We start from the raw sequence: 18,677 nt of genomic DNA, 5'->3' as shown, positions 1-18,677 counted from the left end.
TTTCATGTGATAGAGATTGCTGACAGGCATGCATGATATTCAACTGGCTGTCACTAGGTAGGGTTTCCATATGCCGGAGTACAGTCAAGAAGAACAAATGGTTGACTGATTTATTTGCATTGGCCTCAAGTTTGTCCAAGCGATCATGGATCTCTCTGAAGCGTCTTTGTACCTCGCTGAAGCTTCTTTGAACTTCAGCGAACCCTGCAGCCATTTTTTCATTTAGGTTCTTCAGAGAATCTTGGAAAACTGAGCTCATGTGCACAAACTCCGGCAGAAGCCCCTGGCACTGACGAACAGACATGAAACCTGGTGTAGACGTTTGAGCAGCGTCAGAGGCCTGGGATAGGGGAAAGCCTACGCTAGGGCCTTCAGATTGAGTATCAGCAGCCTGGCAGGAATCTCTAGCAGCGAGGTGTGGTTGGGAGGATTGGGAGGTTGACGAGTTACCAGAGAGGCCAGCGGTGGGCACGGCTTCAGGTGGGCAGGTGGTGGTTGCTTCTGGGACCGCTACAGGAAGGACTACGGCAGATGGATGTGATATACACCCAGTGGTGCTGTGGGGGTGTTAAAAAATAATTAGTACATGAATTTGAATGCATTGACCTGTTGGAGAAAGCAACATTTTTTGTAATCAGACCTTTTTGTGCTTACCTGCGGCTCGCTAGCGATGGTCTCAGGAAAGACAACGCATTGTAATATTTGTAGCGCTGACGTCGACCTGCAGAGCCACTGGGCGCCTTCATCTCATTATTGAAGTCCTTCTTGTAGCGATCCCGAATAGACCGCCACCGTTTCATCACTTTTTCACCTGCAAAATTGAGAAAAATTTTAAACTTCCAAACAAAGTGCGAAGACAATCCCTGCAAAAGACATGATGTCATTGACAAAGTATTGACATTCATACATTTAAAAGCGGAATACTTCCGGAGCAGACACTGCGTATTAGCGTCCAGGTCCTCCCATCTATCTATTTGAGATCTGGTAACCTCATCCCACAATGGGCGTGTGACGACACTATCCCAGTGGTGGCGGTGGGCGGTGTCCCACAAGGCGGTGCGTGCTTGAACATCACAGATCAGCAGGTCCCCATCTATAAATGCCTCCAGCTTCTGTTCTTCTTCAACATGGGGCCTGCTGCTGGGTCCTGAAACCTGAAATCAGACAAAAGGAAAGTATTTGTACAAACGTACCGTAGTGGTTAACCTAATCGTTGCCGGGCCGTTTCGGGTCGGGTCAGGCGATGTGACGGGGTGGCCTGCCCGGTTCCGTTGTCCCGAGGTGTACAGTAAATGGTGGGGGGAGCGGAGTATTTGGGAGAGCTTGTCGTGACGCCACCTGTGGTATGCGGCCAGGGATGAGCCGCCGCTGCAGAATTCCTCACTGGGACAGGTGATAAGGCAGCCGGGATGGCGTCGCTCCCCACAGGAGGAGCAAGTCCCGTGTGGATGAAGAGGGATTTAATAGCCGTTGGTGCCTAAGCACTGGGCGGCGCCGCCGGTAAGGACGAGCCAACACAGTCTCTGCGGGTTCAGGGTGTAGATTACTCATAACTTCAGCTGCCAACCCGGTCACACTGGTCACTGCCGTAACGGGCTCCGGTCAATCCCAAATCCGGTAAGTTGTCACCACTGGTGTTTTGAGAGAGAAGGAGGGAGAGTCCTATTTCTAGGGTGTCCCCCTCAGCAGTTAGGTACCCCAGCTGAGCTCCCGCTCCAGGCCACGGGCCTAGTAAAGTCCAAGTTTTCCAGAGATGCCTTGCCAGAACTATGGTCCTGATGGGTCTGCTCTCGATGTGAGTGTGTGTTGCGCCTATTTCTACCCCAAGTGGAACCTGCCCCCCCAGGCGGCTGGCTTCAGTGAACGGGGAAGTCCCATGATTGTATGGGCATCTGTCGCGGGCGGGGAGGAGGGTGTCAGCACACTACGCTCACCCCCACTGCTCGGGTCCGGCTGCTGCTGCTCAGTGGTGGCTCGAGCTGTAGGCCGGATCCCGGGGGTTCTCGAGCGGCACTCCTCGCCCGTGAGTGAAAGGGGGTTTGTTGGGTGTGGGGATAGTTTATTGTCCGTGATGCCACCCACGGTTGTGGTGATTTCACCACCGCTGCTCTATATGGGGATCCCGGGGATGGTGATGCGAAGCAGCCAGGTGTTGTGTTGCCCCTCCGTGGGTAGGGGTTGGTGATCCCGGGGCCCGGTGATGGCTTGGGAGGTGCAGGGCCTGGTGGGCGCAGGGACGCGGGGGCAGCGCTGTGCCTTGCGGCACTGTGGTACTCACTCAGCCTGAGACGTTGACACAGTTTTACGGTAAACCACACGGCTGGAAAGACGGTTCCCACGGACGGCTGCACTTGCTCTCCCAGTAGGTGACGGTGATGTCCCTCTTCCTTGCACCTTTGTTTACTTGTTGGTTGCGATGGGTCCCCACCGGTAACCCGCTGCCCGGCTTCAAGCTGGACCGGGGGAGCTCTACTCTTTGCCCGCAGGCGCTGGCCCTGAGAAACTGGTGCCTTGGCGGTGGCGGTGTCTCTCCTACTCTGGTTGGGCTGTTGCCTTCAATCGGGACTTGGTTGTTGGGGGATCTACGTCCCCTTCACTGACGGATTTGGCAAATTCTGGCGACTCCTAGCCTTGCCGGGGTCCGAGAGGCCCCTGCCCTGGTGCTGACTGTCCTTCGGAACACTGCTCCAGACCGCCGGGCCACTACCCGTCCGCGGACCTTCCAGGAACTTTCAAACGGTCCCCCTCCAGACAGTCACCGCCGTTGCTGACCTTGCTGACCTGTCCTGCACACAGCTGGACTACTTCAGGCTTTCTCTCTGTCACCACTCTTGCTTTCCTCCTTTACCACTTTACTTCCTTCTACTTTCACTTCCTTAACTCATCTTAGCTGTTTACTCCTTCACTCCCCTAGCTTATCTGCCTGGTTTCTCCCGCCTCCAGAGCTGTGAACTCCTCGGTGGGCGGAGCCAACCGCCTGGCCCACCCCCTGGTGTGAATCATCAGCCTCTGGAGGAAAGCAACAAGGATTTTTGGTTAGCTTTGGTGTTCCTAACTGGGATGTAGGGTGTGGTGGTGTGTGACCTGTGTCCCCTGGCTTGCCCAGGGCGACACATTCCCCCTTAGCAAAATGCAGACCGTCCGCGGGCTGCCGTCCAACACCGGATTTATTTTTCTGTAAAAGATAACATGGTAAAATAATAACATATATACATTTTTAATAACTCTTCCCTTAACGGGAGGCACATTTCTTTAACGTTGCATAACGGTTTACGGTTACGGTTTCCGCTCTCTCCCACCCAAGCAACCTGGCCCTGATGCTGCCCCTAAAGCCCAGGCAGCACCCCTTGACCCACAGTCCAGCACACGGTACCCGAGCGGGATCTGTCCTTCCCTCCAGAGGGTAGCCACCGGTTCCTTTGGTGGCTGGGCCCCAGGCTGCTCTGCTGAGGGCCCTCCCTCCAACCTGCCTCTCCGGAGGCGGCATTGCGGAAAACGGTAACGGTAAACAACATATTTACAAGCCACTTAACGTTTGTGGGTGCCCTGCAAGTTCACGGGCTTGTCCATGGATAGTTCCCATGCAAAACTTTTTAAACGGTCCCCACGGGGACAACGGTGCCGGCTCCAGCCGGTTGCAAATCACAAAGCAAATCAGGTAATGTACTCGGTATCATTTTCATCATTCTTTCAAACTTTTCAAACTTTTTAAACAAACAAAGTGGTGGTCCCAACGGGGACTGGACAACGGTGCTCCGCTGCCCTACTCCAGGCCTTCAGCTTCATCCGAGGGAGGGGGTGCCGAGCTCACTCTGCTCTCCTGGCTGCCCCTTAGTTTCACATCCAGGGCAAACCACCCCCTCTCTCCGCAGTGTCGGGTGTACCGAACAAGGTCTCCCGGCATTAGGTTGCGGCCAGGATGCTCCTTGGGCAGGTGGGCATTCACATCCCGCCGGGCTACAAACACCTCGGCCTCCAGGCCCGGCTCGTAGATGAACCCGTAGCCCCGGCTGACATCAAACCGCCTCACCTGCCCCTCGTACAGCGGTCCCCGGACACGGAACGTGGCCTGGCGGAGATTTTCCTTTTATCGGATAGCTCGGGCCACCAGCTCGGCCTTCTTCCGTTCCCTCTCAGCGATCTCCAGGCACAGCGGTACCGGCTCCCTATCCCAATACGGCGCTGCTGCCAGCGCCGGCGCACGGGTCGGGCCCCGCGGGACATCCTGGTTGTTGCCCACTGTCAGGAATCTGGGCGGCATGTCCCGCGGTGTCTTGGCCTTGGGCGCTGCCTTGCAGCAACAACCCGGCGCTACCTCAGCCGAGGTGTGGGGGATGGGCATAGGGGCTTTCCGCTGCTGGGCCTTCGGTTCGGAGCGGGTCATCGGCTCCGGCTCGGGGAACTTCTCAAGGGATGCCTCCGGTTCAACCTTCGGGATCTTCCACGGCAACACCTCCGGTTTACTACGGGCTCCGGCTACAGGTTGGCCCGCCTGGGCGGGGACGCTGGGTACTGCTACCGGTTGCGGTGGTAGCAGGCCTAGTGGTGGGGTCACGGCCTCCGGGACGGGTGGCGAGGGAGGCGACGGGGGGAGAGGGCTTGGACCGGGCCCCAGAGCCGCGATGACCGGCCCTTCAAGGGCATCGGGACGTGGGTCACTCACCCTCCCTTTCTCCGCCTCCTCCTCGCGTCTCCGCACGGTGGCTACAACGTCCGCCATGTCGGCCTCCCACTCCTCCATGAGGAGCTGCATCTTCACCTGCAGCCGTTGGTAGAGCTGCGCGGTCCGGATTTCCACCCACGCCGCGGTTCCAGGCGCGGGGGCTACGGTGTCGCGGGACGGCATCCACATGATGGCTTCTTCTTCCAGGAACGGTGTGTCTGCAGAGTCCTGGCGTCCCTGCTTTTATAGCTGCAGCTACATGCGTCCAGCCGCCATCGCGTCCCCCTTAGCTCTTTCTGGCCCCTCCTCTCTCGGGGCGGGGTTTTGGCCTTCGCGCCTCTACTACTCGAGAAGACGCTCGAGCGGGAACTTTTCGCGCCAAAGATGGCGGCTTCTGAAATTTTTCTGCCGGATATCTCCGGCGGTAACAAGGCGCACCTCTACCAGACGGCAGAGTGGTAAGATCCTGTTCGTGACGCCAAGTTGTCGCGGGCGGGGAGGAGGGTGTCAGCACACTACGCTCACCCCCACTGCTCGGGTCCGGCTGCTGCTGCTCAGTGGTGGCTCGAGCTGTAGGCCGGACCCCGGGGGTTCTCGAGCGGCACTCCTCGCCTGTGAGTGAAAGGGGGTTTGTTGGGTGTGGGGATAGTTTATTGTCCGTGACGCCACCCACGGTTGTGGTGATTTCACCACCGCTGCTCTATATGGGGATCCCGGGGATGGTGATGCGAAGCAGCCAGGTGTTGTGTTGCCCCTCCGTGGGTAGGGGTTGGTGATCCCGGGGCCCGGTGATGGCTTGGGAGGTGCAGGGCCTGGTGGGCGCAGGGACGCGGGGGCAGCGCTGTGCCTTGCGGCACTTTGGTACTCACTCAGCCTGAGACGTTGACACAGTTTTACGGTAAACCACACGGCTGGAAAGACGGTTCCCACGGACGGCTGCACTTGCTCTCCCAGTAGGTGACGGTGATGTCCCTCTTCCTTGCACCTTTGTTTACTTGTTGGTTGCGATGGGTCCCCACCGGTAACCCGCTCCCCGGCTTCAAGCTGGACCGGGGGAGCTCTACTCTATGCCCGCAGGCGCTGGATCTGAGAAACTGGTGCCTTGGCGGTGGCGGTGTCTCTCCTACTCTGGTTGGGCTGTTGCCTTCAATCGGGACTTGGTTGTTGGGGGATCTACGTCCCCTTCACTGACGGATTTGGCAAATTCTGGCGACTCCTAGCCTTGCCGGGGTCCGAGAGGCCCCTGCCCTGGTGCTGACTGTCCTTCGGAACACTGCTCCAGACCGCCGGGCCACTACCCGTCCGCGGTCCTTCCAGGAACTTCCAAACGGTCCCCCTCCAGACAGTCACCGCCGTTGCTGACCTTGCTGACCTGTCCTGCACACAGCTGGACTACTTCAGGCTTTCTCTCTGTCACCACTCTTGCTTTCCTCCTTTACCACTTTACTTCCTTCTACTTTCACTTCCTTAACTCATCTTAGCTGTTTACTCCTTCACTCCCCTAGCTTATCTGCCTGGTTTCTCCCGCCTCCAGAGCTGTGAACTCCTCGGTGGGCGGAGCCAACCGCCTGGCCCACCCCCTGGTGTGAATCATCAGCCTCTGGAGGAAGGCAACAAGGATTTTTGGTTAGCTTTGGTGTGCCTAACTGGGATGTAGGGTGTGGTGGTGTGTGACCTGTGTCCCCTGGCTTGCCCAGGGCGACACACATCCCCCTGCCTACCCTGAGCCATCATACCCTGTGTGAAGGTTCCTAAGCTGTGTGTAGTGCGTGGATGTGGAACACCGGTTATTAACCCACCTGTTACCTGAGATACCGCACCTTAATTGAGGGGCAGTAACCTGTGGCGACCAGAGCCTCAGGGGCGCCACAGTACACAAGTACTCAGACAATTGAGATCTAATGCAAAGGGAGGCTTTAGTTTTTTAAAAAAAAAAACTTACACCGCCACGGCGTGCACGCACACGACTCTGGGATCAGGATCCTGGACCTGTATGTCGTGATACAGCATCTGGTCCCTGAAAAACAGTTATATTAGAATTGGGCTAATGAGTGCTCTTGGATACTGTTTGCTGAATGCTGATCGACTACTTACATCGGAAGAGTCCTCGATCTTCATCGCTCTACTCTCGACATCCGCAACCCGCTCCGCTGCCAACGGACGAACCTAAAAGAGAGGACATATCACAATTAATGATACAGGAAAATAATAGTCTGAGATGCAGGACCAATTTGTCAGTCAAAATGTACTTACTTGCATTGGACGGGAAGAAGGTTCACTTGGCAGGGAGGGGGGTCTCCGGCACCACGTGCCTGTGACATACTGCAGCTGTGAATGTAAAATCAAAGGACATTAAAACTCCGGGGTGCTGGGAAAGCAGGGAGACAATGGGTAACAATGTGAATACACTCACAGATTTGAAAGGGTCACCACAGGGCGGTCTCGGCGTCACCGTCTGGTGACTGAATGTCCTTGTGGCGGCACGGGCTGGTATATGGAGGGGCCTGGTGGCGGCACGGGCTGGTATCTGGAGGGGCCTGGTGGTGGCACGGGCTGGTATATGGTGGGCCTGGTGGCGGCACAGGCTGGTATATGGTGGGCCTGGTGGCGGCACGGGCTGGTATCTGGAGGGACCTGGTGGCGGCACAGGCTGGTATCTGGAGGGGCCTGGTGGTGGTACGGGCTGGTATCTGGAGGGGCCTGGTGGCGGCACAGGCTGTTATATGGAGGGGCCTGGTGGCGGCACGGGCTGGTATCTGGACTGGCCTGGTGGCGGCACGGGCTGTTATATGGAGGGGCCTGGTGGCGGCACGGGATGGTATATAGAGGAGCCTGGTGGCGGCACGGGCTGTTATATGGAGGGGCCTGGTGGCGGCACGGGATGGTATATTGGGGGGCCTGGTGGCGGTACGGGCTGGTATCTGGAGGGGCCTGGTGGTGGCACAGGCTGGTATATGGAGAGACTCCTCTCCTTCCCTGATGAAGCTTTGTTGTGACTTTGTCCACAAACTTGCGAAACGTGCGTAGGTAGGTTTATGGGGGGACTGCCTGATGGTCTAACTCTTGACTATGCATCTGTGATTCTTTTATAGTCTGCACTAGGCCCTTTAATAGGGTTATTTGATTCCCTGGTTGCTACCCATGAACTGGTGGAGGCATCTCTCATATTGTTTACAGAATTGGTGATTTCTTATCACCTTGAGGATTTATATGTATTCCCTCCTCCCTTTCATTGATACTGCTACCATCTATTTATTCTGTACCTGGCTTTAATATACCTCATTGCATTGTCACTTGTTACCCTCTTGTCTGTTTTTACTGTGCGTGTCACTTATATGTTGTAATAAACTATATTCTTTGCACCAACGTACTCTGTATCCTCCTGTTTTTCTAGTTATATTTGAGTGGTGGTAATGGTTTTCAGCAACACTGGTTTCTGTCCATTACATAAATTATGGTTGCCTTTTGGAGGTTTCTTTGTTTAATGGTACTGTATATGGAGATGTCTGGTGGCGGCACGGGATGGTATCTGGAGGAGCCTGGTGGCGGCACGGGCTGGTATCTGGAGAGACCTGCTGGCGGCACGGGATGGTATCTGGAGGAGCCTGGTGGCGGCACGGGCTGGTATATGGAGGAGCCTGGTGGCGGCACGGGCTGGTATCTGGAGGGGCCTGGTGGCGGCACGGGCTGGTATATGGAAGAGCCTGGTGGCGGCACGGCTGGTATATGGAGGAGCCTGGTGGCGGCACGGGCTGGTATCTGGAGGGGCCTGGTGGCGGCACGGGCTGGTACTGTATATGGAGGGGCCTGGTGGTGGCACGGGCTGGTATCTGGAGAGGCCTGGTGGCGGCACGGGCTGGTATCTGGAGGAGCCTGGTGGCAGCACGGGCTGGTATCTGGAGGGGCCTGGTGGCGGCACGGGCTGGTATCTGGAGGGGCCTGGTGGCGGCACGGGCTGGTATATGGAGGAGCCTGGTGGTGGCACGGGCTGGTATATGGAGGAGCCTGGTGGCAGCACGGGCTGGTATCTGGAGGGGCCTGGTGGCGGCACGGGCTGGTATCTGGAGGGGCCTGGTGGCGGCACGGGCTGGTATATGGAGGAGCCTGGTGGTGGCACGGGCTGGTATATGGAGGAGCCTGGTGGCAGCACGGGCTGGTATCTGGAGGGGCCTGGTGGCGGCAAAGGCTGGTATCTGGAGGGGCCTGGTGGCGGCACAGGCTGGTATCTGGAGAGGCCTGGTGGTGGCACGGGCTGCTACTGTATATGGAGGGGCCTGGTGGCGGCACGGGCTGCTACTGTATATGGAGGGGCCTGGTGGCGGCACGGGCTGGTATATGGAGGGGCCTGGTGGCGGCACGGGATGGTATATGGAGGGGCCTGGTGGCGGCACGGGATGGTATATGGAGGAGCCTGGTGGCGGCACGGGCTGGTATATGGAGGGGCCTGGTGGCGGCACGGGATGGTATATGGAGGAGCCTGGTGGCAGCACGGGATGGTATATGGAGGAGCCTGGTGGCGGCACGGGCTGGTATCTGGAGGGGCCTGGTGGCGACACAGGCTGGTACTGTATATGGAGGGGCCTGGTGGTGGCACGGGATGGTATATGGAGGAGCCTGGTGGCAGCACGGGATGGTATATGGAGGAGCCTGGTGGCGGCACGGGCTGGTATATGGAGACGCCTGAAGGTGGCACAGGCTGGTATATGGAGGGGCCTGGTGGCGCCACGGGCTGGTATCTGGAGGGGCCTGGTGGCGACACAGGCTGGTACTGTATATGGAGGGGCCTGGTGGTGGCACGGGATGGTATATGGAGGAGCCTGGTGGCAGCACGGGATGGTATATGGAGGAGCCTGGTGGCGGCACGGGATGGTATATGGAGACGCCTGAAGGTGGCACAGGCTGGTATATGGAGGGGCCTGGTGGCGCCACGGGCTGGTATCTGGAAGGGCCTGGTGGCGACACAGGCTGGTACTGTATATGGAGGGGCCTGGTAGGTCACAGCAGCTGTGAATGTAACAAGAAAGTACATTACAGCTCCAGGTTTCTAGGCAAGCAAGGAGACATTTGGGCCACAATGTGAATACACTCACAATTTTGCAGGGGCCTGTGCAGGGAGGTCTCCTAACGCCTGGCTTTTGGTGTCACTAGATGGTCCAAAAACACAAATGGTGGCGTCACATATTTCACAAAACTCCCATAACTCCAACTGTGAATGATTGAAAAAAAATGAGTACAGCAATGAACAAAATCATGCAAGCAGGGCATTTTTAACAGCACAGTCTGGTCAGACCCCACCTGGAATACTGGGTACAGTTCTGGGCACCCCAATTCAAGAAAGACATCGATATATTGGAGATATATATTGCAGAGAAAAGCCACCAAGATGATAGAAGGTCTGCAAACCATGTCATATGAAGACCAGTTACAAGAACTAAAGAGAAGGCTGAGAGGAGACTTAATAGCGGTCTACAAATATCTGAAAGGAAGTCACAGAGCAGAGAGAACCACCCTATTCTCATTAGCACAAGGTAGTACAAGAAACTTAAAGGAAGGAGATTCAGAATAGACATTAGGAAAAACTTTCTGACAGTGAGGGCAGTCAGGGAGTGGATCAGGCGACCACGGGAGGTGGTGAGGGCAGTCAGGGAGTGGATCAGGCGACCACGGGAGGCAGTGAGGGCAGTCAGGGAGTGGATCAAGCGACCACGGGAGGCAGTGAGGGCAGTCAGGGAGTGGATCAGGCGACCACGGGAGGCAGTGAGGGCAGTCAGGGAGTGGAACAGGCGACCACGGGAGGTGGTGAGATCTTCCTCAATGGAAATCTTCAAGCGGAAACTGGATAAACTTATAGCTGGGATGATTTAGGAAAGCCTGCACTCACAGGGGATGGACCCGATGGCCCTTGAGGGCCCTTCCAACTCTACCATTCTGTGATACTTACAATAGGTGCAAGCTCTGGGGTCTTCTGGCAAATATGAAGCAATGTTGATTGTCCAGGGTGTATGTACATTGAGATAAGGTTGTTTGGCTACTTTCTGGGCATGCTCAGTACAGAAAACTGGATCCTGCCTATCAGAATGCTCATTGAAATGCATTGCAGCTAGTGCTCCAATATGACGGATCCAGTGACATGCAGTATTTTGACCGACAAGATAAAATACCGCAAAACAACGGATCCAGTGTATGACGCACGCAACCGCATTGTGACCGCATCTTGCCGCGATTCCATTGGAAATGAATTGAACTGACCGCATTTGTAAAGGATCCGGTTTCTTCGGCAAAAAATACATTCATGCCGCAGTTAAAATACCGCTGATGTGAAAGTAACCAGGTGGTTGTCCGAAATAGGTGGGTTTGGTCAACTAATATCGAATGCTTTATCTCATAGATCCTTGACCCCAAAGCAGAACTTCTCACAGGGCCCCCACCTACCATCGTGCTAGTTCTCGCCTTAGGAACTATTACCCATGCACCCTGTATGGTGGCCTCTTTTTTTAATAGTTTCTCCATCCTAAAATTACCAAAGTAGATAATGTTATGGGCTCCTCAACTTAACGTTGTGAGTAGGGATGATCGAATACCTCAAATATTCGGCTTCGCGAATATTTTCCGAATAGGTTGCCGCTATTCGACTATTCGTGAATACTCGATGCGCAATGTAAGTCAATGGGAAACCCGAATAACAACTATTCGGAACTATTCGGGCTTCCCATAGACTTACATTGTGCATCGAATATTCGCATAGCGGCAACCTATTCGTCGAATATTCGCGAAGCCGAATAATTGAGGTATTCGATCATCCCTAGTTGTGACCAATTTATTTTATGTTTTGCATTAAAACCAGAATCTTTTGCAAAAGTGAGTGACACTAGGGAGACAGGACTCTGAATATCTTTGATGTCTAGATTGAGGTTGTGGTCTCCTAGACCTTTTCTCATCAACCCCCTGTTATCAGCCCATCTTCCTGACTCCAGGTACTTGCATATATATTAGTTTCAGTCCTTTGAAGCTGTAGGAGTGTCACAATTCAATGCTAAATTCACCTCCCCCCCCTCCCGATTCCCATTTACCTGACCAGCAGGCTCCACAGCTCGTTAACATGTAAATGTGACCAGTAAACCTCATAGGGTCCTAAAATAGGTCTTATTCTTTTATTAAAAGGAGCCATTTTGGATATGAAATCAAAGGTCATACCTCCCAAAGAGCCAATGTCGCGGGCGGGCAAGGACGCCGCTGCGCTCGCTAACGCTCGGGTCCGGCGCAGGTGGGATGGCTGCTTGGTGGCTCGAGCAGTGGGCCGGATCCGAGGACTCGAACGGTGCTCTTCGCCCGTGAGTGAAAGGGGGTAGTTTGGTTTGGGGATTTGGTCCGTGACACCACCCACGGGTTGTGGTGAGGTTGGGCACCACCGCTGCTGGTGACGGGGATCCCAGAAGCAATGGCAGGGAGCAGCTGGGATGTTGTTTTCCCCCTCCGTGGGTAGGGGTTGGTGGTCCCGGGGCCCGGTGAGGTGACGGGGAGGCAGGGTTGGCAAGGTACAGGGTCACTTGGACTGCGCAGCGCGGTGCCGGACGGCACGGTAGTACTCACCCAGCCACAAAGGTACGCAAAGTCTCTGGTAAACCAAATGGCTGGATGGACGGGTCCCGCAGCCGGCTGCTGGGGCTTCTCCTGGACGGTTAGTGGTGGCTGCCTTTCCCTGCACCTTAGTGTATGTTCGGTCCCGATGGATTCCCACCGGTAACCCGCTCCCCAGAGTGTGTATGTGCCGGAGGAGCCCTTTTGCCCGCAGGCTCTGGCCCTTGGAAGTCTAGCTGTGGCGGTAGCTGTATTTCCTTCTGTTGGTTGGACGGTTGCCTTCAATCGGGTCTTGGCTGTTAGGAAACCCCTGGGGTTCCGGTCACTGACGGATTTAACCTCTAATGGCGACTCCAAGCCTGGTCGGGGTCCGTAGGCCCTGCCTGTGTGTGCTGGCTTCACTTCGCTCCCCGGTTCGGTACCGGCGGGCCACCGCCCGTCCCCGTCCCCGGTCCTACGGTTCCGCGTTGATCTGCCTCTCCTGCAGACGGCCACCACCGTCTGCCAACCTTGCTCTTAGTGCCCGGGCCACACACCCGGACACGGTCAGTTTGCTCCTCTCCTACCACTTCCCTGACTGAACTCTACTCCTCACTCACTGATCTGACTTCCTTTCCCGCCTCCAGGACTGTGTACTCCTCAGTGGGTGGAGCCAACCACCTGGCTCCACCCCACCTGGTGTGAACATCAGCCTCTGGAGGGAGGCAACAAGGATTTTGTGTCTGGCTGATGTGCCTGTCTCAGGGTGGGGGTGTGTGTTGTAGTACCTGTGACGACCTGGCTAGTCCAGGGCGCCACACCAACATATTCTACAACATGGCATGGTCCGGCCATCAACATAGTAGATAGGGTATTCACATGGCGCTGCATGAACCGGTCACCAGCATGGAGGTGATAGATCAGACAAAAGACCAGATTTGGAAGAAAAATTAGTAAGGGCAAGATGGGAATAATTAGATCAGTGAGGTGAGGTGTGCTGCCCCGGCGCAGACCAGGGTGCTCAGATCCGGGGTGGTCGTGGCTCGAGGGGTCCGGACCCAGGCTCGGCTAACACTCCGATATTTACAGGGGAGAAGTTCGTGACGCCACCTATGGGTTGCGGTAATGGGAGTACCACCGCTGCTGGAAGGAGTACCGGGGTAGATGGTGTGGTGCAGCCAGGTGTCAGTCCCTCCGCAGGTAGGGAACGCCCCGGCCTCTGGGGAATTTTGGTGGGATGTTTGGGAGCGCAGGGTGCAAGGGGACCAAGTTACTCACTGTGGGTAGTGCTGGATGAGGATTATAAAGCAGACGCTCACACGGATGATAAATGTGACGCCCTGGACTATCCAGGTCGTCCCAGGTAGTCACATACACAACATCACACCCCTTCCAGTTAGGTAACACCAGTCAAACATAGAAAACCTTGTCACCACCCTCCAGGTTTGATGTCCACACCAGGGGGGGTGGAGCCAGGTGGTTGGCTCCACCCACCAAGGAGTTCACAGGCCTGGAGGCGGGAACCTAAGAAGTCAAGTTCAAGTGAGTAGAGAGAAGAGTTCTGACAGTGAAGGAGGGAGGTTGTGTCTAGAAGCAGACCTGTGCTCAGGCCTGCCACAGACTACTCCGGTGACTACAAACAACCGCGGCCACGGCCGTGGACCTCCCCACCGAAGTCACTATGTGTAGCGCCAAGTCCCCTTTTCAGAGCGACGTGACCCCCGGGTCCGTGAGGAGCTCGAGCCACCCACCGACGAGCACAGTTCTGAGCGGCTCGGCAGCCATCCGAGCAGCTCGGCAGCCGGCCGAGCCCTGGGGTGGTACATATACATCACAGGAGTGGCTGTGGACATACTCACTACAGGGGGGCATACACATTACTGGGGAGGGGGCATACAGCAATAGGTGGGGGTCATACAGCTCAAGAAGAGGGCATGTGTTGCACCTGAGGCTTCCGTCGCCACAGAGACATTGGACCTCAGCCAGAGGTGTGATGTCCCATTCTGGGTAAGGACGAGCGTACATGCCGGTTCACAGTTAAATTCAAACTACACCTATTGTCAGGCATATTTTGGGACCGGAGATAGTGGCAGCTACCCCCATGCTGTAGACAGGGGGGCTGTAAGACCCATCTCTTCTCCCATAGGGTGGGGCCTAGCAACAAGGGAAGTGGGAGGAGCCAACTGAAAGTGAGAGTAGGAACAGGAAGTTCAAGGTCAGTTAGTAAAGTGAGGGAGAGGGAGAAGTTACCTCAGCAGAGTGGAGCGAAAGTGACTGAGAGAGAAGTTTCCTGGTGGAGATCCTGGGGCCCAGCTAGGCCCAGGTAACACCACAGACAGAGAAGAAAGTATTCCAGGGCCACGGAAGGGTTTATTAGCTCGTGGCCTGTTCCACTAAGAAGATCGGGTGGAGGGATCTGGCTGCATTCGGGGACGGTCCCCAGGCAGAGGGAAGAAAGACATTTCCTCATTAAGTGACACCGAGGCCCAGGGTGGCTGAAAGCCTGCCATAGATCCCCTGGGAAGAGGGCAAGATTCCAGTCAGGCAAGCCCTCTTGACCAGATTCTATGGTGAAGGCCAAGACAAATTTGTGGCGCCCTGGACAAGCCAGGGGCCACAGGTAACTACACCACCACACCCTACACCCCGATTAGGCACATCTAAGCCAGACACAAACCCCTTGCTGCCTTCCCCAGGGGCTGATGTCCACACCAGGGGGCAGAGCCAGGCGGTTGGTCTCCTCCCACCGAGGAGTTCACAGTCCTGGAGGCAGGAAAAGGAAGTTCAGTTAAGCTAGGGAAGTGAAGGAGTGAGGAGATTAGCTTGGACAGTGAAAGTGGAAGGAGGAAAAGTGAGCAGTAGTGAAGTGGCAAGAGAGCAGACTGAAGTGAGTCCGGGTGTGTGGCCCGGACGGAGCAGCAAGGTTGGCAGACGGTGGTGACCGTCTGCAGGAGTGGCCTATCGGAGTTTGCCGTAAGGACCGTGGATGGGCGGTGGCCCGGCGGTACCGGACCGGTACACAAGGAGAAGCCAGCACCATTGGCAGGGGCTTTTCGGACCCCTGCAAGGCTAGGAGTCGCCGTGAATTTGCCAAATCCGTTAGCGAAGGGGACCTCCTGGGTTTCCAAACAGTCAAGTCCCGACAGAAGGCAACCGTCCAACCGTGAAGGGGAGACACCGCCAAGGGCAACCGTTTCCCAGGGCCAGCGCCTGCGGGCAAAAGGGGCTCCTCCGGCCCACATCCAAGTCGGGGAGCGGGTTACCGATGGGAACCCATCGGAATCAACATAGAACATAGGTGCAGGGAAAGACAGTCATCACTAACCTACGGGGAAGAAGCAACCGCAGCCGTCTGGGGGACCCGTCCATCCAGCCGTGTGTTTTACCGAGAACTGTGTCATTGTCTCAGGCTGAGTGAGTACCCCCGTGCCGTACGGCACAGCGCTGCCCCTGCGACCCTGCACCTCACCAGGCCCCGCAACCCGCCTGCCATCCAGCCCTACCCCATCACCGGGCCCCGGGACAACCAACCCCCTACCCACGGAGGGAAGAAATAACAACTCAGCTGCTCCCTGTCACCGCTCCCGGGATCCCCGTTCAGAGCAGCGGTGGTGTCACCAAAATCACCACAACCGTGGGTGGCGTCACGGACAATTTCCATAATCAAAACCCCCACAACCAATCAAACCCCCTTTTCACTCACGGGCGAGGAGCGCCGCTCGAGTCCCCGGGATCCGGTCACCGCTCGAGCCACCACCGAGCAGCAGCAGCGGCCGCAGCAGCAGCGGCAGCCAGACCCGAGCAGTGGGAGAGCGCAGCGTCCTCTCCTCCGCCCGCGACAACTTGGCGTCACGAACAGGATTCTTACCGCTCTGCCGTCTGGTAGAGGTGCGCCTTGTTACCGCCGGAGGTGTCTGGCCGAAAAATTTCAGAAGCCGCCATCTTTGGCGCGAAAAGTTCCCGCTCGAGCGTCTCCTCAAGTAGTGGAGGCGCGAAGGCCAAAACCCCGCCCCTGTAGAGGAGGAGCCGGAAAGAGGCTAAGGGGGACGAAATGGCGACTGGTCGCATGTAGCCGTGGCTATAAAAGCAGGGACGCCAGGACTCTGCGGCCATCTTGTTCCTGGGAGAGGCCGCCAGCAAGATGTACATGCCGTCCCGAAGCACCGTAGCCCCCGCGCCTGGAACAGCGGCGTGGGTGGAGATCCGGACCGCGCAGCTATACCAGAGGCTGCAGGTTAAGATGCAGCTCCTCTTAGAGGAGTGGGAGACCGACATGAAGGAGGTCATAGCGACCGTGCGGAGACGCGAGGAGGAAGTTGCGGAAGGGAGGGTGAGTGACCCACGCCCCAGTGCCCCTAGCGGGCCGGTCATCGTGGCTGCGGGGCCCGGTCTGAACCCCCTCGCCCTACTGCCTCCCTCGCCACCCGTCCCGGCTGCCGTGACCCCGCCACTAGGCCCGCTACCACCGCAACCGGTAGCGATACCCAGCATGTCCGCCCAGGCGGATCGACCTGTAGTCGGAGCCCGTAGCCGACCGGAGGTGCTACCGTGGAAAGCCCCGAAGCCTGAACCGGAGGCATCTACAGAGACTTCCCCCGAGCCGGAGCCGACAGGCCGCTCCGTGCCGAAGGCCCAGAGGAAGAAAGCCCCTGTGCCCATCCCCCACACCTCGGCTGAGGTTGCGCCGGGTTGCCGCTGCAAGGCGGCATCCAAGGCCAAGTCACCGCGGGACCTTCCGCCCAGATCACCAGCAGTGGGCAGTGTCCAGAAGGTCTCGCGGGGCCCGACTCGTGCGCCGGAGCTCACAGTAGCGCCATATTGGGATAGGGAGCCAGTACCGTTGGGCCCGGAAATCGAAGAGAGGGAAAGGAGGAAGGCAGAGATGGTGGCCCGTACAATCTGGGAGAAGGAGAGCCTGAGGCAAGCGACCTTCCGTGTCCGGGGCCCGCTGTATGAGGGGCAGGTGAGGCGGTTTGATGTCCGCCGGGGCTATGGTTCATTTATGAACCGGGCCTGGAGGCCGAAGTGTTCATAGCCCGGCAGGATGTTAATGCCCACCTGCCGGAGGAGCACCCGGGCCGTAATCTGATGCCGGGCGACCTGGTGCAGTACACCCGGCAGTGTGGGGAGAGGAGGTGGTTTGCGCTGGATGCCAAGCTGAGGGGCAGTCAGGAAGCCCGGGTGTCCTCTGCACCCTCTCCCCCAGCAGACACAGAAGAGTCAGAGTAAGGGCAGCGGAATGCCGTTGCACCGTCCCCGTTGGGACCACCTGTGTGTGTGTGTGTTAAAAGTTTTAAAGTTTGAAAATGAAAATGAATAATTGCTGGAAAGTTACCTGATTTACTGTTGATTTGGAACCGGTCGTAGCCGGCAGCTGGTCCCCGTTGGGACCCCCTTCACCTTGCATAGAAACTACTATGAACATGCCTGAGAACTTGCAAGGTAACCACAAACTTGTGGCCTGTAAATAAAAATGTTGTTGCAGCTTCCACCGTTACCGCCTCCGGAGAGGCAGATTGGAGGAAGGGCCCGCAGTGGAGTAGGCTGGGGCCCAGCCACCACCGGAACCGGTGGCAATCCTCTGGGGGTTTCAGGGGTTCCCTATGGACGTGGGTCCCCTGATAAGGACAGAACCCGCTCGGGCAACTTATGCAGGACTGGGGTCAAGGGGTGCTGCCTGTTTGCTTAGGGGCAGCATCAGGGCCAGGTTGCTTGAGTGGGAGAGAGCGGAAGCCGTAACCGTTTACCGTTGCAACGTTTAAGTAAGAGTACCTCCCGGAACTTCCGGTTCCGGCGCTGTGATGTGAGGACGCGGGAGACAGAGCTCCGCACGTTCCTCAGCCCCACACACCGACTACAGGAGCCCCACGGCCGGGGGAGGAGGCGGAGAAGGGGAGGCGAGGAGCGGGAGGTGACCGTGCATGGAGCGGTAACTCCTCCGGAGCGGTGGCAGACAGCTGGAGCAGGGTGCTGCAGAGAAAGCAGTGCACATGGAGTGCAAAATGGCGGCCGCGGGCCGCGGCGGTGTGCAGGGATGTGAGCAGGGACGGATGGAGGAGGAGGAGGGGGAGCAGCTGAGAGAGCAGCAAAGAGCTCGGCAACACGTGCAACAGGCAGCCGAGCAGCACGAACAGCAGGCAGCCGAGCAGCACGAGCAGCAGACAGCCCAGCAACTCCAGCAGCAGACAGCCCAGCAAATCCAGCAGCAGACAGCCCAGCAGCACCAACAGCAGACAGCCCAGCAGCACCAGCAGCAGACAGCCCAGCAGCACCAGCAGCAGACAGCCCAGCAGCACCAGCAGCAGGCAGCACCGCAACTCCAGCAGCAGACAGCCCAGCAGCACCAGCAGCAGACAGCCCAGCAGCAGACAGCCCAGCAGCACCAGCAGCAGACAGCCCAGCAGCACCAGCAGCAGACAGCCCAGCAGCACCAGCATCAGACAGCCCAGCAACTCCA

Source organism: Anomaloglossus baeobatrachus, chromosome 9 (assembly GCF_048569485.1).
Source record: "Anomaloglossus baeobatrachus isolate aAnoBae1 chromosome 9, aAnoBae1.hap1, whole genome shotgun sequence".
Taxonomy (NCBI): domain Eukaryota; kingdom Metazoa; phylum Chordata; class Amphibia; order Anura; family Aromobatidae; genus Anomaloglossus; species Anomaloglossus baeobatrachus.
This window is presented reverse-complemented; position numbering follows the sequence as displayed.